The sequence below is a fragment of the Rutidosis leptorrhynchoides genome, chromosome 5, assembly GCF_046630445.1.
Source record: "Rutidosis leptorrhynchoides isolate AG116_Rl617_1_P2 chromosome 5, CSIRO_AGI_Rlap_v1, whole genome shotgun sequence".
Taxonomy (NCBI): Eukaryota; Viridiplantae; Streptophyta; class Magnoliopsida; order Asterales; family Asteraceae; genus Rutidosis; species Rutidosis leptorrhynchoides.
The window spans coordinates 255,217,107-255,239,244 of NC_092337.1; positions in this window are offsets into that span (position 1 = coordinate 255,217,107).

The following is a 22,138-nucleotide window of genomic DNA, read 5'->3' on the forward strand; positions in this document are numbered from 1 at the left end:
TTTCGGTCATTGTATTGAGGAGTGAGTCTCGTGTAGTTTGGATTCACAAATGACTCGTGTAGTTTGGTCATTCCTCCGGGATAGTGACTCTCATGTAGTTCGGATTCACTAAGGTGCGTGTAGTTCGGCCAATCCCGATTGTTGTTGTGGTGAAGGTAGTGAGTCGCGTGTAGTTCGGATTCACTAAGGCGCGTGTGTTTTCGACCAGCCTTCATGTCGTGCGATCTGTCGGTTATTTTATACACCGATGGTGGGGGTCTTAAGGACCATGATGTTTGATCTATTGGTTGTTTTATACACCAATGGTGGGGTCGTAAGGACCATGATGCGTGATCTATCGGTTGTTTTATACACCGATGGTGGGGTCGTGAGGACCATGTTGTATGATTAGTGATGCGATAGCCGTGTTTCGCTCACGTGATGTAACGGGTGTGACGATAGTTGATTTTGTACACCTTGAGATTTGCGTTTCCATAGTCATTTTGGGCGCTATCGGTTTTAGCCGTTGGATTATGATGTTACGGTAGTTGTGTATTGGTCGTATTGCGCACTACAAGGGATGTATAGTGATGATTGTTATCCGTAAGGATTCGTTTGGTTCGGTCTTCATCGTTTCGGGTTGTTGACCTTAGGTTTAGACTGGTTGCTTTTAGCGTTGTACTCGGTAAGGGACCGCTAAGGGATAGATATCTTGGTACGAGATTGGTTGAATTTCTTGATGTGAGGGATTGAGCAAGTTTTAGTGCTCGGATTGGTGGATTTGATAATTTACGAGTGACAACTTTAGTCGTTAAGGCGATTCACTGGGAAGAGTTGTCTAGGAAAGTTCGGACTGGGACTTATGATTGAGGACCGTTGAGTAGGTCCGGATTGGTTAAGTAGAGAAGATCACGAGGACGTGATCGAGTCTAAGTGGGGGAGAGTTGTAACACCCCGTTTCCCCGTATATGATTTATAGGTGTATTGTCTATGTACGATAGGCGTATGAAGCGTTCGGGACATGTTCGGGTGTTAAGATCTTGTATGCAAGGAAATGAGTCAGACCACGTTGAATGTCAGGGTTCGATAAAGGAGGCTGCGGCGCGGCATTTAACTGGAATCCAGATCAGAAGCTTGACAAAAAATGATCCCAGACCTAGTCAAAGGTCGCGGCGCGACGATTAAGGCCGCGGCGCGGCATTCTGGGCAAATTGGTGCCGGATTTTTGTAATATTAAATAAGAAGCAAGGGTATTTTGGTCTTTTCATGTTTGAGCCAGATTTAAGGCTTTAACCTCATCCACTCACTCATTTTCTTTATTTTCTTTTTCCTTTTCTTTCCTATTTTCCTCTCAAAACTTAAAATCCTCAAGTGATTCAAGTGGGATTTTGGAAAGGAAGAAGCGGGTTTTGATCTTTGGCGTAGTTGACAAGTTTGTTCTCCTCGGTCTTAGCTACACGGTGATACTAGTGGTAAGCTCTAACTCCGAATTTCATTTTCGTGTTCATCATTCAAATTTGAGGCTTTTGATTGTATGATTCATAGATGGAACCCATTTAGTTGTTAATTGGAGATTAACACCAAGATTCGGGTTTATAAGTGTTAAAGGCGGGGTTTGGGTTGGTTAATGATTTAACCATGTTTAAGACTTGTAAATGGTGTACAATCACTAGCATTAGTGATTATTGGTGTTTTGGAGACTTTTAGGGTTTTTGTGGTTGACTAATTTTGACTAGAGTCAAAATTAGGGTTTGTTGAGGATTATGACCCGAATGTCGATTCGATGAGGTTTGTAAACTTAAAATGGATTAAGTTGAAGTATAAAACCGAGTTAAACATGTTTTGGTGTCAAAACTTGTAAATGGTGAGATTTTAACCTTATGGGTCAAAATTAGGGTTTATGGGCGATTATGAGAACGATAAGTGTTTAACACTTGTGTTCGTGTTTAATTAGCATATTAGGACCATTATCACTTGTGTTAGTGATTATTGGGTAGTTTGGGCCCGGTTTTTCCTTGGAAGTGCATTTGGGTCGAAATTGCACTAAGTGTCGAATTGAGTTGGTTTGTAGATCCAATCTAAGTGTGTTGTTGAATTTGTGATAATGGATTAGGTACTTTCCATTGAAGAGTTGCGGATTACTTGGAAGTATTTCTTCAAGGCGACAAGGTGAGTGTTAATATCCTATATGCATATGTATGTGTTGGATGGGTGCGGGTCGGGTGAAGTGGTTCTCGGTCATAGAGCTCACTTCACATATAGATGGATTTGATGGACTTTTGTATGAGTCCAATTGGCACGGTTGTGCATTTTGGTTGGCCACCTTTGGCGAGGTACACGTTTGTGTGTACGTTATCACACGTGGTTGTGATTTGGATGTTATAACCCCAATGGCGAAGGGTTGATATTGTCGTGATGTGGATAACCCCGATGTGGTGGATTTTATAATCCCGTGACCGTGGATTTGAGTTGGAGAAGTGAATCGCGTGTAGTTCGGATTCACGATGACGCGTGTAGTTCGGTCATCTCATCAAGGATGAATCTCGTGTAGTTCGGATTCACGATGACTCGTGTAGTTCGGTCATCTTATTGAGGTAGTAATCTCGTGTAGTTTCGGATTACTAAGGCTCGTGTAGTTCGGCCAACCTCGATGTTGTGAAGATAGTAATCCCGTGTGGGTTCGGATTACTAAGGCTCGTATAGCTCGGCCAATCTTCATTGTGGCGTTTGGTATTCAGTAATGGGTTAAGGGGTTAACCTTATTCGTTTTATATTGTTATATATATTAATGTAATGTTGTGTTGTAGCTAACCCTCCGGGTATAGCTTATTGGCGTTGTTCACATCGTCGTTGGTGAACTTACACTTTGTTGATATCTTTAGCTTGTTGCTTAGAGATAGTACGGTATGCTTAGTGTAGTTGCCTTATACATGGATGCTTCGGTATGCGGTATTTGATATTTGTGTGGCGTGTCCATTTTATACATATATATGTATGTAGAATATTATCATTCACTAAGCGTTAGCTTACCCTCTCGTTGTTGATATTTTTATAGGTTCGCATGCTTGGCGGCTCGAGTAAGCTTGGGGATTAGAGATCTTGGCTAGGTTGCTTAGAAGATCTTGCTTTTGTACTCGATTAGGATTTGGGTAGAGTAGTCCCAAATCACCATGCTCGGTTTTGTTGGAAACTAAACTAGTCGGGTCTTGTATGTCCGTTTGGACAATTAACTAATGTATTAAATGTTTTAAGGTTATTAAACCTTCTATTGTAATTAAAGTTGTTTATGGAAAAACAATTGGGACCTAAAGTATTATTTAACGCGTATTAAAAGGAAAAATTTTTATGGGCCGGTTTTAATACGGGTTGGGTTGTTACATCATATGTTTATAACTATCTATATAAGAGTTTATAAACTAGAACATAGTTTAGTTAATTCTAAATTTGTTCGCAAAAAAAGTTAATCCTTCTAACTTGACTTTTAAAAATAACTTAACACATGCTTTATATCTATATGATATGCTAAGTAAATTAGTTAAAACTTGGAAACACGAAGAACACCGTAAAACCGAACATACGCCGTCGTAGTAAAACCGGGGGGCTGTTTTGGGTTGGATAATTAAAAACTATCATAATCTTTGATTTAAAAGTTGTTCTTCTGGGAAAATGATATTTCATATGAACATGATACTATATTCAAAATTCATGGTTAAACTCAAGATTGTATTATACATGTATTATAACATGTCATGGTTACACAATACGTCGGATAAATCAAAAGACACCACATACACAATACGTGTAACTACAATAGCGGTATTGTGGGTCATGATTGAGTCTTATACAATACGCGTATACTATGTACTACTAATTGTGGACTACTAACTGTGGACTACTAACTGTGGACTACTAATTGTGGACTACTAACGTTGGACTGCCAACTTGACAACTTAAACAGTCACACGTGATTGAAAATATAAACTTAAACAATCATACGAAATTGAAAATATGAACTTAAACAATCACATGTGATTGAAGATATGATATGAATAATAGTTGTATTACATTTTGATATACATATATATTTGTTACAGGTTCATGAATACAAGGACGACGATCATATTTTTAATAAGTTGAAAAATTATTATTAATATACTTTTACTACCATGAGTATATAGTCCAATTTTTAAACTCTAAAAATATTTTGGGATGAAAATACATGCAGTTTATGTTTTACGCCATGGACACAAGTACTTAAAATATATTCTACGTTGGGTTGTACCACTTTGCATCTCTTCCATAATAGCTTGGTAACTAATATTTACATGTTGTAAGAACATGTAAGCGCGAATCCTATTGATAGATCTATCCGGTTTGACAACCCCAACCGGGCTAGTCGCTCTAGTATCGTAAGCGGTTGCATAGTATTTCGTTTTTACTACACTTGGTACAGTGTAGGGAGATATCATAATAAAGGGAATATGCTACATTTATGGTTAAGTATGGTTACCGAAGCTCTCAAGAACTTATAGAATATCTTTATTGAAATATTTATAACTATGAAATCTTGTGGTCTATATTTATATCGATGCTAGCTTTAAACCTATATATCTCACCAACCTTTGTGTTGACTGTTTAAGCATGTTTATACTCAGGTCCTTAAGAAAGTCTTCCGCTGTTGCATTATCTGAGCAAGCTGTGCATGGAGTCTCATGCTTTTGTTTAAATAAAGTTTTGCATTCAATAAAACCTTTGTCATGTATTATATTCGACTGTTATGTCACGTGTGTAGTATTTGGAAACTGATGTATTATGGGGATTATTCTTAAATAATCGCCCACTTGTTTAATACATGCATTATCTATAATATTAGTGTGCTTTTTATGAAATGAATGCAATATTTTCTAAAACGTATCATATAGAGGTCAAATACCTCGCTATGGGACCAATGAATAACGTACCACGTTTATAGTAATATGGACGAGTTGTTTCAGTTGGCATCAGAGTAGAGGTCTTAGCGAACCAGAAATTGCATTAGTGTGTCTGACTGGTATTTGTTAGGATGCATTAGTGAGTCTGGACTTTGGCCGAACTTGTTTTTGAAAACCATTACTTATCATTTTTGGTAGGAAATTAAATATTATAACATGTAAATATTATGTGGTATATTACTAATGTGGTAGTTAATGTGCGATAGATGTTTACTTCTAGCACCAATCTCACTATTACATTCAGCGACTCCGAAGTTGAATCTCCAGCAAAAGTACCAATCTTCGACTTATCTGATAACGACGATGACCCAAAGGAAGGTGTATCAATCATCTATATAACTGATGACGATGATGAACTGGAGTCGGATGCATTTTCGGAAGACTCGCAATTCCCAGAGGAATCAGAAGAGGAACCTGAGGAGAACGAAGTAAAAGAAATTACCGAGGCAGAATTTAATAAGGGAAAGAAACCTATAATCGTCAACCCAGAAATTCCAAAAGCAGAAACTAATAAAACAATTATTGTACCAAGTGCTCCCAATACTACTACACCTAGTCAACCATGTCTTACCGATACTACAGAAATTTCATCTACTGAACTCCAACCAAAACCTAGACTTACCGCTGAAATACGCACTCTGACACTAGGGAAGCGAAAATTCTATGATTTCCCAGATTTCTTTGAATTCCCAAGAAAGTCTCGTTGTTTCTAATATGTTTTTGCAGCTATTCGACTTCACGCCTTATATAATAATATATCGTGTGCTATATTTCATCTTACATATGTTTTACGTAAAATAGTGGTATTGAATTATTGTAAAATATTGTACAAAAAGAATAAGTGTGCAGTATTAATGCATTAAGTTTTTCATGATAGAATATTATCATGATTGTAGTAGTTAATTTGTGTACTAGCTATTAAGTATGAACTTTAACGGGTAGGTACTACCCGAGCTACAATTATAAAATGGTAATAAGAAGAAAAGGCTTTTATAATAATTGGTTCACATTATTAATATGCCACGATGTACCTTTAATTACTCACTACATTTATAATATTCTATGTGATTAATTATCTTATATGTTTATTGAAGAAACATGGCTCGATTAAATTGAATGACGGAACAAGAAATTGAGGAGCTTATCAATCAACACGTAAACGACCGTATGCTTTGGGTCGAAGCGGCAAGAGCAGCAGCAAACAGCACAAACCCTCGTGTTGGATGCTCATATAAAGCATTTCAAGGTTGCAAACCTTCATCATTCAGCAGAACCGAGGGACCAGTCGGTTTAACCCGATGGTTCGAAAAGCTGGAGTCCGTATTTAAAATTAGTGGTTGTGCAGAAGGGGATAGGACGAAGTATGCTTCATGCACATTATAGGAGGGTGCACTTACATGGTGGAAAATTTATGTAAAAGTCGTGGCGGGAGATGAAGCATATGATACTCCTTGGAAGGAGTTGACAAATATGCTAATCACTGAATACTGCCCAAGAAATGAGGTTAGGAAGATGGAAACCGAGTTACGAAATCTGAAAGTCGTTGGCACGGAACTTACTAACTACAATAGGTGATTCATGGAATTAGCCTTGATATGTCCTTAATTGGTACCAACGGAAGAGCGAAAGATTGAATTGTACAAAGATGATCTGCCAAAAAACATCAAGGCTAATGTTACAGCATCCAAACCCAAGACAATTCATGAAGCTATCACCATGGAAAATGAGCTAATGGATCAGATCATCCTGGATAAGAACGCATCAAATACCGATGCAAAGGTATCGGATAACAAAAGAAAGTGGGATGGAAACCGTGATCGAGGTCACCAACAACAATCTCTCAAGAAAGAGGAAACCACGCAAGGTGCGGGTAGTGGTTCAAGTTTAGGTTACAAAGGACAAAATCCCTTATGTAACAGATGCCACAAACATCACACTAGTTTTTGCAATGTGGTGTGCAGCAAATGTAATCGAAGGGGTCATCTTGCTGAAGATTGTTGGGTTCCCGTTACAAATACAAATGGCACCAAGACTCCTGCCACCAATGCAAATAGAACTGCCTTGGTTACTGTTACTTGTTACGGGTGTGGAAAACAGGGTCATATTAAGAGCCAGTGCCCGAATCCAGAGAAGAACAACAGACCTGCACGTAGAAGAGCATTTAATATTAATACTAGAGAGGCGTGTGAAGACCCGGAGCTTGTTACGGGTACATTTACTATTAATGACTTATCAGCATCTATTATATTTGATACTGGTGCCGATAGAAGTTACATGTGTAGAGAGTTTTACGCTAAATTGAATTGTTCATCATTACCTCTAGATGCTAAGTACATGATTGAGTTAGCTAATGGTAAACTAATTAAAGCCGATAAAATTTTCCGTGATTGTAAAATAAATTTAGCCGGAGAGACGTTTAAAATTGATTTGATACCCGTAGAATTAGGAAGTTTTTATATAATAATCGGCATGGACTGGATGTCCAAAATAGGAGATGAAGTTGTGTGTGCCAAGAAGGCAATTCACATTCCTCGTAAGGATATAACGTCAGTAATGATTTATGGTGAGAAGGGTAACTCAAAGCTAAAACTCATTAGCTGCTTGAAAGTTCAAAAGTGCTTGAAGAAAGGGTGGTATGCTATCTTAGCACATGTTAATAAATTTGAAATGAAGGAAAAAGAGAAGAGCATCAATGACGTGCCTGTGGCAAGAGATTTTCCTGAAGTCTTCTCGGAAGAGTTGCCGGGATTACTGTAACATCCCGCATTTTTCCGTTAAATTATTTTTAACGCCGTCTTTTTTATTTTATTTTATTTTATTTTTTATTTTATTTTATTATTTAATATCCTCAGTATCTCGATTCGTATCCTCCATTACCTACATTCTTAAAATATTTTCGTTATTGGATTATAACGTCTCCCGTACTCCCATGTAATTCAAAATATTCGTTCGGTTAATTCCCGCACCCGACTACAAACTAGAGGGACTAGTTTTGCCAAAAAGACAAAGAAGTGACTAGCACTTTGACTAGTCAACCTCCTCCCCATCTTTCTTTTTCATTTCTTTTCCAATTTCTTTTCATACTTCTCCATTTTCTCTCAATCCTTCAAAAAGGAAATCATCATCCATTTCAAATCGATCAAGCTTCAATCCAAACAAATTACATATTTGGAATCCTTGCATCTTCCTCTTCGATTCCATACCGATTTCATCAAATTTGGGTAACTTTCTAAAATCACTACATTTCTTTAAATTCATGTTCTTGACCTAAAAGTGTGTCAATTAGTGTCTATGGCTCATTGTGATGTCGTGTATGTAATTTGTATGCTCGATTTGTTGTTTTTGGTGTAACTAGCTTGAATATGAAAATTGCTTGCTTAATCTTTGATTTTGGATGATTAAAAGTTGTTTAATTGTTAAAGTTCATGTGTTAAATGTGTTACTAGCATCATTAGCTTCAAATTGACGTGTAGGTTGATTAAGAAAACTTCAAAAACATGATTATTGATTTTGAGATGTTTGACTAGGGTTTGATAGTTCTTGACATGGATTTTTGGATGCTTGAATGTCATGGAATGTTAATTGTTAGTGTTTAGTAGTAATGTATGCTTCATTACCTTCAAAACGGCATACCATATGTGTGAATTGGTTTCCCGAAACTCAAAATGCAATTGATGAACTTGAAACTTTGAAAATGGACTTTTATTGTTCGCTTGATGAATTTTCGGCTATTGTAAATGATGTTATTGTTGGACCATAAGTGCTTAGTTGTATTCCTCGTCAAAATACCTTTCCAACGATATATGATAGGCATTATAAGTGTTTGCGGGTCAAGAGTTGGGTTGGAAAAGGTTTTGGTTCGTGACTTGGACCATTTTTCTGCAAACTGCATGATTCCCAGGTATTGCGCGCCGCGCATTTACCCGCGCGCCGCGCAGAATTAGAGATCCCAGATGTTTGCCTTCTTGGTTGAGTTCTGACCAGAAATTGCACTTGGGTGCGCGCCGCGCAAAAGCCCCAGGCCACTCTCTTTTGTTTTTAAATGTCACAAAAATGTTTCCCGCTTTACTATAACCCCGTTTACCATGAAACTTGACTATTATGCTCGTATATGACTTCTCATCATGAGAAAATTGTCGGACACCCGACCCGACCCCGTTGACCTTGACTTTGACCAAGTTTGACTTTTAGTCAAACTTAACCAAACAATTATACGATCGTTCTAACATGCTTAATTACTTGTATCGTGCATGAAACTTGACAAATTGATCCACGTGCTATATTAATCGAGTCGTAACGAGCCATAGGACTAATTGAACATCTTTGACCCTTCGTGACTATCGTTATTGATATAACCTATATGTTTAGGTCAAGACTAGCTTGTCTTTGCACGCGTGTACTTGTCGAAGTACTTTATTAACTCTTGCACTCAAGGTGAGATCATAGTCCCACTTTTTACTCTTTTGAACTTACTTTTGGGATGAGAAAACATAAACGATTCTTTTGAACTAAGTGAACACAAGAACGGGAAAACAAACATTCTACATACGAGTTTAGAACGAAAATCCTCAATCTGATTATCATTAGTTACATCAGATGGTGTAAGCGAGAACTTATGTGTAACAACCCAAACCGTAACCGACCAAACACGACGAAATTTCAAACAACAAAAAAAAAAATTTCTGGTGCAGGCCATCTGCGCGGCGCGCCAGGTGGCCGCGCGGCGCGCCAAACCACCTGGACAGCCCGCTGTCCCCGGAAGTCAATTTAATGAAAATGTTTGACTAGTTCCCGACACATTTAGCTAAAACGCTTTTAACCATGACTTCATATATGAAAAACTAGCACGTTTAATTAATAAAATCAAATTTACGAAGCGGGTCCCACATCGACCCAAATTACCCCTTGAGTACCAAAATGCAATATTTGACCATAAGACTTTTAATACAAAACGAAGCCGAGCATGGCGATTGGGGATACGCTACCCAATCCTAAACAATCCAAAAGCAAGTCTCTAAAGCAAACTATGCAAGTCTTCTAGTCCTCGCGCTTACCCGAGCCACCAATCCGCATGCAATCTATAAAAAGAGTCAACAACGAGAGGGTAAGCTAATGCTTAGTGAGTAGAATAAATATATACATGCATATACAACTTACCTACTCGCATCCACGACATCACATAAATACACATAAATCACTTACCTCATCGTACCAAATGCTAGTATCATCAAATCGTATAACTAGCAACCTCATAAGCAATCAATAGCTAGTAACGTCAAACCGTACAACTAGCAACATCATTAGCATAAATAAATATATATAATAAATCAAATTAAATGCTAGCATCAACAATTACAATTCATGGTTAACCAATCTCTTCGCTAGGGGAACGACTTCGCGAATCAAGTCATCGATGTTCATAACATTCGTTAGCTTCCAAAAACGGCTATGGCATGCTAACCCCCCGAGGTGTTCCAAAAACGGCTATGGCATCACCCCTCAAGTGTTCCAAAAACGGCTATGGCATCACTTGCTCAATGTGAGTAGAACACGGCTATTACTCACGCTTTCGTACACCAACACGGCTATGTGTACGGGTAACTCAAATAACAACGTGGGAGTAAAACACGGCTATTACTTGCCACTAAATGCACAAACACGGCTATTACTTGCCACTAAATGCACAAACACGGCTATGTGCCTTAGTACAAAACATGGACTAATACGGCTAAGTCCCACAACCTTGGTCACAAAACGGCTATGTGACACCATCAACACGGTACATAAATCATATACATACATATATACATATTCCACTCACAATAATCATTATGGACAAGAACGGCTATGTCCCACCACTACGGTCACAAAAACGGCTATGTGACATCATTACTACGGGCAACTATCAATGTGGACAAAACGTCTATATCTCACAACTATGGTCACCAAACGGCTATGTGACACCATTTCCACGGGCACATAAATCATATACATACATATATAGATATTCCACTCACCTTGAAGTCTTGAAGAATGCTTCCAAGTAATCCGCAACTCGCCAATGGAAAGTACCTATTCCATTACCACAATTACAATAATACACTTAGAGTGGATTTACAAATCAACCCAATTCGTCACTAAGTTCAATTTCGACCCAAATGCACTTCCAAGCACAAACCGTGCCCAAACTAACCAATAGTCACTAACACAAGTGAGAATGGTCCTAATATGCCAATTAAACCCGAACTCAAGTGTTAAACACGTGTCATACCCATTTTGACACTTAAACCCTAATTTTGACCCATAAAGGTCAAAATCTCATTCTTTGCAAGTTTTGACACCAAAACACATTTAACTCGGTTTTATACTTCAACTTAATCCATTTTAAGTTTATAAACTTCATTAAATCGCCAATTGGGTCATAATCACCACGAAACCCTAACTTGACCCAAAGTCAAAGTTAGTCAACCAAATAACCCTAAATGGGTTCCAATACTTCCATAATCACTAACTTAAGTGATTAAACTAAATTTCAAGTTCTAAACATGGCCAAATAGTTCACCAACCCAAAATCCACCAACAATTAACAACAAACCCGATTACTAGCATCACTAAACCCATTTCATCACCTAAAAGGGTTTCACAACAAATTTACTCAAACCCTAACTTGAATATCAAATCAAATAATTGAAACTCGGAGTTTGAGCTTACCAATACTATCACCGTGTAGCCGAGAACGAAAGGAACAACTTCAAAACCCGAGACTTTGAACGATTCGAGCTTCTTCTTCACCAAAACCTCCAATCTCTCTCTAAATATTTGGAAGGGATGAATGGACATGAAAAATGATCCAAAACTGATCCAAAGTAGCTAATATGGCACACAAATCCGGCCCCATGTGATTTTACCCTTTTACCCCTCATTTAATTTAAATAAAAACAAGGGAGTTCTGTCAGCAGCAATCGGCGCGGCGCGCCCCTACCCCGCGCGGCGCGCGGCCTCTCTGAAACAGATTCTTTTTCATTTTAAACTTTATATAAATAATCCGCGAAACCCAATCTCGAATGTCTTAATGCACAAACAAGCAAGATAAATATTCGGGTCTTACAACTCTCCCCCACTTAAAATCGATCACGTCCTCGTGATCCTCGTCACTTAACCAAACGGACCACACTCCACGGTCCTCAACATAAGTCTCAATCCGACTTTCCTAAGCAATTCTTCCCGACGAATCGCCTTCCACAACTAAATCGTCATCCATGATTTTTCTCAAATCCACAATCCGAGCACTAAAACCATACTCATTCCCTCGCATCGGGAAACTCATCCCATCTCTAACCGAGATATCACTCCTCTAGCGTACCATTACCAAGTACCGTGCTAAAGCAACCAAGTCTCAACCTAAGGTCAACAACCCGAAACGATGAAGACCGAACCAAACGAATCCTTACGGATAACACCAATCACTAAACATCCCTTGTAGCGCATAATACAACCAATACGCAACTACCGTAACATCATAAGCGAACGACTAGAACCGCTAGCGTCCAAACGACTATAACAACTTAAAACCCTAGGCGTACAAAATCGACCATTGTCACGCCCGTAACGACATGTGAGCGAAATACGGCTATCGCATCAGTAATCACACAATACGGTCCTCACGATCCCACCATAGGAGTATAAAACAACTGATAGATCACTCAACACCGGATGAAGTCAGCGGACCCGAAAGTCATGCTTCACCGATATAACAATACCTCATGATGAAGTCAGCGGACCCCGAAAGTCATGCTTCACCACTATAACAATACCTCACACAACGAGTAGTGCAACATCGCGCTCCGCTACACTATAGTGAACCCTAACGGATACCGCTAACCGTCCACACTATCGAGCAAGAACCACCTATATCAAACATAGGCACAAAACAATATTTCTCTAGAAGAGAATCCGATACGCACATCCCTTAACCGAGGGATTTCACCTTGCTCGCCAAAACACGTCCATTATCTCTCGATGAGATTCACCAAACTTACCACCTCGGTGGTAATTTACAAATCCAATATCATAAGTACCAATGAGCCAAAAATTGTACTCTACCACCAATTGACCAAAACTAGGTCTCGACCAAATTTCCGGATCTAACAAAAGCATCATCCGAAATCTCACACTAAAACCTCCTCGTGCGGGAGTGCCACTCCCTCACTTGGAACTACGTTCCATATCCACAACTCGTACAACCGTACAATGCTACCAAAGGTAGACTTTACAAACAATTGGGTTCACACGACCCGTTACCATACCTTGCTCCAAACCTTGAGCACACGAAGGACTTGACCAATCCTTAAACACTTCGAACGAAAAGTGTACCACAAATACCCAAACTATACCCTCGCAATCATCCAATTTCATTAGTTTGTCAAATTCCACCTAGTCACTCATGTATCTAAGGGTTTTACTCCGGTACCCTAAGTACAATGCAACCACAACCATAACCTAGTCGGAGTCGAACACCACGCTAGTAGGTATAAAAGAGGCACCTAATGTCGCGTCATAATGACTCCATTACCGACATACATCGAGATTTCAAACACTCGATCTCAAGGGTTCCAATCACCCGGCGAACCTCCTGGTTCATCACTTCAACATAAAAGCGAACACGCGCCTAACAATCGGACACCAAAACCATTTCCGTGGCTTGGTAGAAACATTTCCCAAACAATAAGGAATGCTTGGTTGCACCAAGTCTTACGCCCTTCACCAATCAATTAAAACGTTACCATAGGGTACTTCCATTAGGAACGTCACCCATAACAACAATATGCACAAACCAAGGCATCTAACAAATCCGAACCTAAACGCCACATAAATAAATATTCAAAAGACATATTTATTAAAACGAAACGTACCTCAACGTCTCCTTGCGGCATTCGCCGCCGCCAACTCGGGACAATCCGGCTTGCGATGTCCCTCTTTATGACAATAGTAGCACATTCCGTCATCACTTCTCGGCATTGTGCATTCCCACAACTTGTGACCCCTAACGCCACAATTTAAACACCTAGGCGCACGAGAATCCACCGCGCCCTTTACCACATTACTCGTACTCGCACTCGGACCCTTAGTCCTCTTACTCGGAGCACCATAAGTAATAACCCTTCTCTCTCTTGAAGGTTCACCCTTCTTCGATCGTGTATGCGACTCGAAACCCCTAGCCAAGTCGAATAATTCCGAAAACGATTTCGCTTGACCACGACTAATTTTACTTTTCAAGTCGTCATTCAAAGTCCAATAGAAATCCCCCATTAACAAACGATCACTTCCCAAATACTCCGGACAAAAACGAGCCTTCGCCATAAAGGTCGTCTTGAGAGTACTCAAATCCATAGATCCTTGTCGCAAGTTTCGCAACTCATTACGCAATTCCCACAAATCGGCCGAAGTCCGGAACTCCTCGAAGAATTCCTCCTTAAACTCGTCCCACGATAAGACCATAAACGTTTCACCACCAACAAGATCAATCTTACCATCCAACCAATCCCTTGCCCTACCCCGCAACAAACTAGTTGCGAGCCTCGTCTTCTTCTCGGGAGGGCAATCAATCGTGCGAAAACGCCCTTCGACATCCGAAATCCAAGTTGTGCTTACCAATGGATCCGGTTTCCCGTCGTACATCGGTGGTTTAGTCCTCATGAAGCTCTTAAGATAACGCTTCATTTCGCCACTACTTTGAAGTTTGGAATACTTCCTATCCATTTCTTCTCGAAACGCTCTCATTTGCTCCGCAACGGCGGCCGCAACTCTAGCGTTAAACTCCACGTTATTCGCCTCGATCTCGTTTCGCGTCGTCAATCTCAAAATGCAAAACGATTAGATCACGAACGTATAAAATCGCACGCACAACTCCGTCCCATCTTGCTATACACTCGTCGTACATCACTCGTTAGACACGATTTGCACCCGTAATAAGGTCTGCAAGTTCTTATTACGCACACACGCCGCATCGACTTGTTAGTACAACGACCGCCTCGCTCGATGATATAAACAAACACAACCAAAATTCTACGCGGTACAAACACACGCGAGAATTACTATCACAACACAAGAGCATATTAATAATATCCGCATTACTAATATAAGCGTTAGTCAACCTATAAACAAGGCACTAACTAAACCCATTCCGACCCGTAATCCTACAAGTCCCGCAACAAATTAAGCACACACAAAAGTCTAAGTCTAGGCACCTATCTCAAGTCACCTAAATCCCTTAGACCATGCTCTGATACCACTTGTAACAACCCAAACCGTAACCGACCAAACACGACGAAATTTCAAACAACAAAAAAAAAAATTTCTGGTGCAGGCCATCTGCGCGGCGCGCCAGGTGGCCGCGCGGCGCGCCAAACCACCTGGACAGCCCGCTGTCCCCGGAAGTCAATTTAATGAAAATGTTTGACTAGTTCCCGACACATTTAGCTAAAACGCTTTTAACCATGACTTCATATATGAAAAACTAGCACGTTTAATTAATAAAATCAAATTTACGAAGCGGGTCCCACATCGACCCAAATTACCCCTTGAGTACCAAAATGCAATATTTGACCATAAGACTTTTAATACAAAACGAAGCCGAGCATGGCGATTGGGGATACGCTACCCAATCCTAAACAATCCAAAAGCAAGTCTCTAAAGCAAACTATGCAAGTCTTCTAGTCCTCGCGCTTACCCGAGCCACCAATCCGCATGCAATCTATAAAAAGAGTCAACAACGAGAGGGTAAGCTAATGCTTAGTGAGTAGAATAAATATATACATGCATATACAACTTACCTACTCGCATCCACGACATCACATAAATACACATAAATCACTTACCTCATCGTACCAAATGCTAGTATCATCAAATCGTATAACTAGCAACCTCATAAGCAATCAATAGCTAGTAACGTCAAACCGTACAACTAGCAACATCATTAGCATAAATAAATATATATAATAAATCAAATTAAATGCTAGCATCAACAATTACAATTCATGGTTAACCAATCTCTTCGCTAGGGGAACGACTTCGCGAATCAAGTCATCGATGTTCATAACATTCGTTAGCTTCCAAAAACGGCTATGGCATGCTAACCCCCCGAGGTGTTCCAAAAACGGCTATGGCATCACCCCTCAAGTGTTCCAAAAACGGCTATGGCATCACTTGCTCAATGTGAGTAGAACACGGCTATTACTCACGCTTTCGTACACCAACACGGCTATGTGTACGGGTAACTCAAATAACAACGTGGGAGTAAAACACGGCTATTACTTGCCACTAAATGCACAAACACGGCTATTACTTGCCACTAAATGCACAAACACGGCTATGTGCCTTAGTACAAAACATGGACTAATACGGCTAAGTCCCACAACCTTGGTCACAAAACGGCTATGTGACACCATCAACACGGTACATAAATCATATACATACATATATACATATTCCACTCACAATAATCATTATGGACAAGAACGGCTATGTCCCACCACTACGGTCACAAAAACGGCTATGTGACATCATTACTACGGGCAACTATCAATGTGGACAAAACGTCTATATCTCACAACTATGGTCACCAAACGGCTATGTGACACCATTTCCACGGGCACATAAATCATATACATACATATATAGATATTCCACTCACCTTGAAGTCTTGAAGAATGCTTCCAAGTAATCCGCAACTCGCCAATGGAAAGTACCTATTCCATTACCACAATTACAATAATACACTTAGAGTGGATTTACAAATCAACCCAATTCGTCACTAAGTTCAATTTCGACCCAAATGCACTTCCAAGCACAAACCGTGCCCAAACTAACCAATAGTCACTAACACAAGTGAGAATGGTCCTAATATGCCAATTAAACCCGAACTCAAGTGTTAAACACGTGTCATACCCATTTTGACACTTAAACCCTAATTTTGACCCATAAAGGTCAAAATCTCATTCTTTGCAAGTTTTGACACCAAAACACATTTAACTCGGTTTTATACTTCAACTTAATCCATTTTAAGTTTATAAACTTCATTAAATCGCCAATTGGGTCATAATCACCACGAAACCCTAACTTGACCCAAAGTCAAAGTTAGTCAACCAAATAACCCTAAATGGGTTCCAATACTTCCATAATCACTAACTTAAGTGATTAAACTAAATTTCAAGTTCTAAACATGGCCAAATAGTTCACCAACCCAAAATCCACCAACAATTAACAACAAACCCGATTACTAGCATCACTAAACCCATTTCATCACCTAAAAGGGTTTCACAACAAATTTACTCAAACCCTAACTTGAATATCAAATCAAATAATTGAAACTCGGAGTTTGAGCTTACCAATACTATCACCGTGTAGCCGAGAACGAAAGGAACAACTTCAAAACCCGAGACTTTGAACGATTCGAGCTTCTTCTTCACCAAAACCTCCAATCTCTCTCTAAATATTTGGAAGGGATGAATGGACATGAAAAATGATCCAAAACTGATCCAAAGTAGCTAATATGGCACACAAATCCGGCCCCATGTGATTTTACCCTTTTACCCCTCATTTAATTTAAATAAAAACAAGGGAGTTCTGTCAGCAGCAATCGGCGCGGCGCGCCCCTACCCCGCGCGGCGCGCGGCCTCTCTGAAACAGATTCTTTTTCATTTTAAACTTTATATAAATAATCCGCGAAACCCAATCTCGAATGTCTTAATGCACAAACAAGCAAGATAAATATTCGGGTCTTACATTATGTTATATGGCCATATGGGTTTGACAACCCTCATCTTTGACGGTTCGCTACCGTCTACGGGTGAAATATATTTTCGGGAAACAGTGTTTGTTCTAGCACTAATTACTGGGGTATTCAACGGACGGAATGTTAAGCTTTGATAATTGGGTGCTCGTGAATATTAACTTTAGAATGTATTACTATTATTTCAACTTTACAAATCTTGTGGTTCGGCTTACTTTACTTTTACTCACATACTTACTTAAACCTATGATTTCACCAACGTTTTCGTTGACAGATTTCTATGTTTTTCTCAGGTCTTGCACGATATGTGATACATGCTTCCGCTCACTATTTGATACTTGCATTGGATGTCGAGTATACATGCATTACTTGGAGCGTCTTTTGACTTTACTTTAAACCGTGTCACCTAGATTTCAAATGTACTTATAACCTTGTAACTTAACTTTTGGTTGAACAATTCTTGTAAACTTTGGAAACAATCTTTATTTTGAAATGAAGGCGACATATTTTGGTCAAACTTTGTCTTAAAGACTTATGACCATGCAATGGGACCTACGTAGACGACGCCGTCACTTGACGATTTACACGGGGTCGCTACAAGTGGTATCAGAGCTTTGGTTGTAGGGATTTAGAGTTCATTTGTGTCCACCCCGAGTCTTAGGGTACATAGGTGAATCTAGACTACAACCGGCATATAGACTGAAGTAGGAATTACTTGACTATTTGTGCATTTATACTCGAACTCTTCTATCATATCTAACTCGTATTCGATCTTGATCTTACGTTGATAAATTTTGTTGACGCGCCACCTTGACTATATAAAGTAATGTTAAATGCACATGTAAATCAGGGTAATATAATTTCCGGGATTATATTACGGTGATTCACATGGACGTTCCGACATTATGACATAAAGAATTTAAGGCGAGTCAAGGAAAAATTTTCTCTATATCCTTATTCCATATCACGGTTAGTATTGTTAAGAATACTAATCAACGATATTCTTGTGTCTTGAAGGAACAATGGCTCACCAAGGTCAACACAATACTCCTCTCGAAACTCTAGAACAAGCTCTTCAACGCATGATAACCACCACCGTGGGTACGACCGTGGCCGATCACTTTTCCAACAACACCAATCGTGGAGCCGGTAATTCAAGCGAAGGTTGCTCCTACAAGAACTTCATGAAGTACAACCCTCCCACTTTCGATGGAACCGGAGGACCGGTTGTTCTCACCCGATGGTTTGAACAAATGGAGACCGTTTTTAACACAAGCGGTTGTCGAGACCAAGATAAGGTCAAGTTTTCCACCCTCACTCTTACCGGTATTGCTCTCTCATGGTGGAACACGTATGTACAAACGGTGGGTATTGATGAAGCCCACTCACTCTATTGGACCGAATTAAGAGAAAGAATGATCACCGAATATTTTCTGCGCGACGAGACTCGAAGGCTCGAACAGGGTCTAAGGAATTTAAAAACGGTCGGGAATGACCTCGAAGCTTATAATCAACGGTTTACCGAACTAGCCTCAATGTGTCCCAATCTCATGACTCCTGAATCCCTAAGAGTCGAACTTTACATGGATGGCCTCCCTAAGAGCATTCAACACGGGGTAATGACATCCCAACCCACTAACCTACAAGAGGCTTTAACAAAGGCCCACCAAACTTTAGAAACGGTGAATGAAATGGAAGCACCGGTACGAATGGTCGAGAACCACCCGGGTAACAACAAAAGAAAATGGGAAGCCCCCCAATCGAGCAACTACAACAACAACTTTGCCAAGGAACCTCTCACCCCCGTCGGCAAGAAAAGTTATGCCGGGACACGACCTTTTTGCAACAAATGCCACAAGCATCATTTTGGTGAATGTGGCAGGCTAATTTGCCATCGGTGCCAAGGTAGTGGTCATATTGCCAAGTATTGTGGAAGTACCGCCCCCGTCACTCAAAAGGGGCCCGACGCACCAAAGCCGAGTATTTGCTACAAATGTGGCCAATCGGGTCATTTTAGGAATGAATGCCCAAAGAATAAAGCAAAAACCAACACGCGCCGTTGAACTTACAACATCGACACCTAGGATGCCCGAGACGATGATGGACTAGTCACGGGTACGTTTCTTCACAACAAACCGTATATTTCATACTTATTCGATTCGAGTACCGTTAGACGTTTTATAACCAAGGATTTGACTCGTGCTCTTTATATTCCACCTCTTTCCCCCAGATACTACTTAGACGATTTAAGCGACCAACGGAAAAAAAAGAAATATTGTGTGCCTATAAATATTATCGGAGGATATACGTTAAGAAATTGAACTCGACACCAATAGAACTAAGGAACTCAAAACCTATTCATTAAGGAGAAATTGTTGCCCTACATTTATGTATAGATTATTGTGAACTAAGAAATTTTCGGTTGGAAACCGATACCCTCTCCCTCGCATCCATGACCTCATGATTATTTGCACGAATCCCGTATGTTCCAAATCGACCTCCGTTCCGGTTATCATCAATTGGGGGTTAAGTGAGACGATGTCTCCTAAGCCACTTTCCGAACTCGCAACGTTAGTTGTAAATCTCTCTTAGTACCGTTTGATTTATTTAGGGCTCGCCCGTATCCATAAACCTCTTGAACCGCGTATGCAAATTCATATAGACTAATTCGTTATCGTATTTATAGATGATATCTTGACCTATCCAAGTAAAGAAGGAAAACGAACAACATCACCATCTTAAGCTCGAATTTTTGAGAAAAGAGCAACTCTATACCAAAGTCTCTGAGTGAGAATTTCTGTTGAACGAAGTCCAATTTTCTAGACCATGATGTTTATGGTCAGGTCGTTACAATCAATCTCGAAATCAAGCCACATGTAATCAGGAAACTCTCCCAACGCAGACTTGTATTCGTAAAAATCTTAGATCTCACCGGTTGTTACCGAAGATTCATTTCTGACTTTTCTTGTGTTACACAACTTTAAACCTCTTCATGTCTGAGCCTTGAACGTGATTCTTCACACCAATCTTCCTAGCTAAATTCGTATAGCACTAGATGGAACTCAAACATGGAAATATTTCTACTTGAACGCCGAAAGGCATACTCTCTCGAATCAAAATCAACGTAACTAAAATTCGTTATTTTGCGCGAAGAATTCGAATACTAAATTGTGGATCCGATCAATCTTCTCGTCATCACGTACCACACTACATACCTCTGTTATTTCACCGTCACCGTCTGATATTACTGGAATTTAAGATAGCACACAATCCAACGATACTTCACTCTTCCTTGACTTAACGCCCTTGTGTTTCTGATAATCGATCAACTATTATTCAACCCCGAACTATACAACTACGTGTACTACCTCGTTTCTCTTTCAGACTTCAACTTTTGACAACTAGAGGCACGTTATGGCAACCTCGAGATGTAAACTCATCCTATTATAAGTCCTCATTTCACTACTATCTTTACCGTTCGCATTTTCCGTTTAAAGAAACTCCTTGTAACATTTCTCCATGGATAGAGAAACTCCTCATATTACATAAGTATTCGCCACGAGGGTGAATAGTCCTAACGAACATTTTTCGAACCCTAACTAACTTGTTCAAACGTACCTTAAGAGATTCTATTCCAACACGGTGTATCTTTGTCAATTATTCCGTATCGAAATACTCGTTTCACTTCTAGTTTTACAAGGAACCTTGGGAACCCGCTTAGACGTGAGTACCGCGTACCACCCACAAACTGACGAACCGAGCAAACGAACGATTTACGTCTTGGAAAGACATGTCACAAACTCGTATTGTCACCTTTAGTAGATCACTCTTACAACAGTAGTTACCACTCGTGTGTTCACGCGCACTTTCCGAAACCCTATATGACCGCTAATGTCATACCCCTGTTCATTTAACCAAAGCATCAACCACCAAAATCTGAACTCCATCAAGAAACAACAATTGAGATCGTTCAAGTCCGAGAAGGGCTCGAGACAACCCATTGTCGCCAGAAGAGTTATACCAAACTTAGATGAAAACCTCACCAAACCCAGTGTGTAACCGCGTAATATTGAGAAACCGCACCTTGGAAGGGTGTAATCCATTTTGGGAAATCGAGAAAGGCTATATCCGCAATATTGAACCTTTTGAAACCTTGGGGCGTATTGGAACCGCTTCCTACCGTTTAGAACTTCCGACTCAATTAAGTTTCCGTTTACCCTACATTTCGTGTGACAAACTTAGAAACGTGTCCTGCGGAACAGGAACGTGCAATCCTTCTAGATGCACCAACTATTGATGACAAACTCCTCCTCATAGGAAAAACCGGCTGAACTTGTGGATCGTAAAACCAAGCCCTAATACAACGTAACACCCCGAC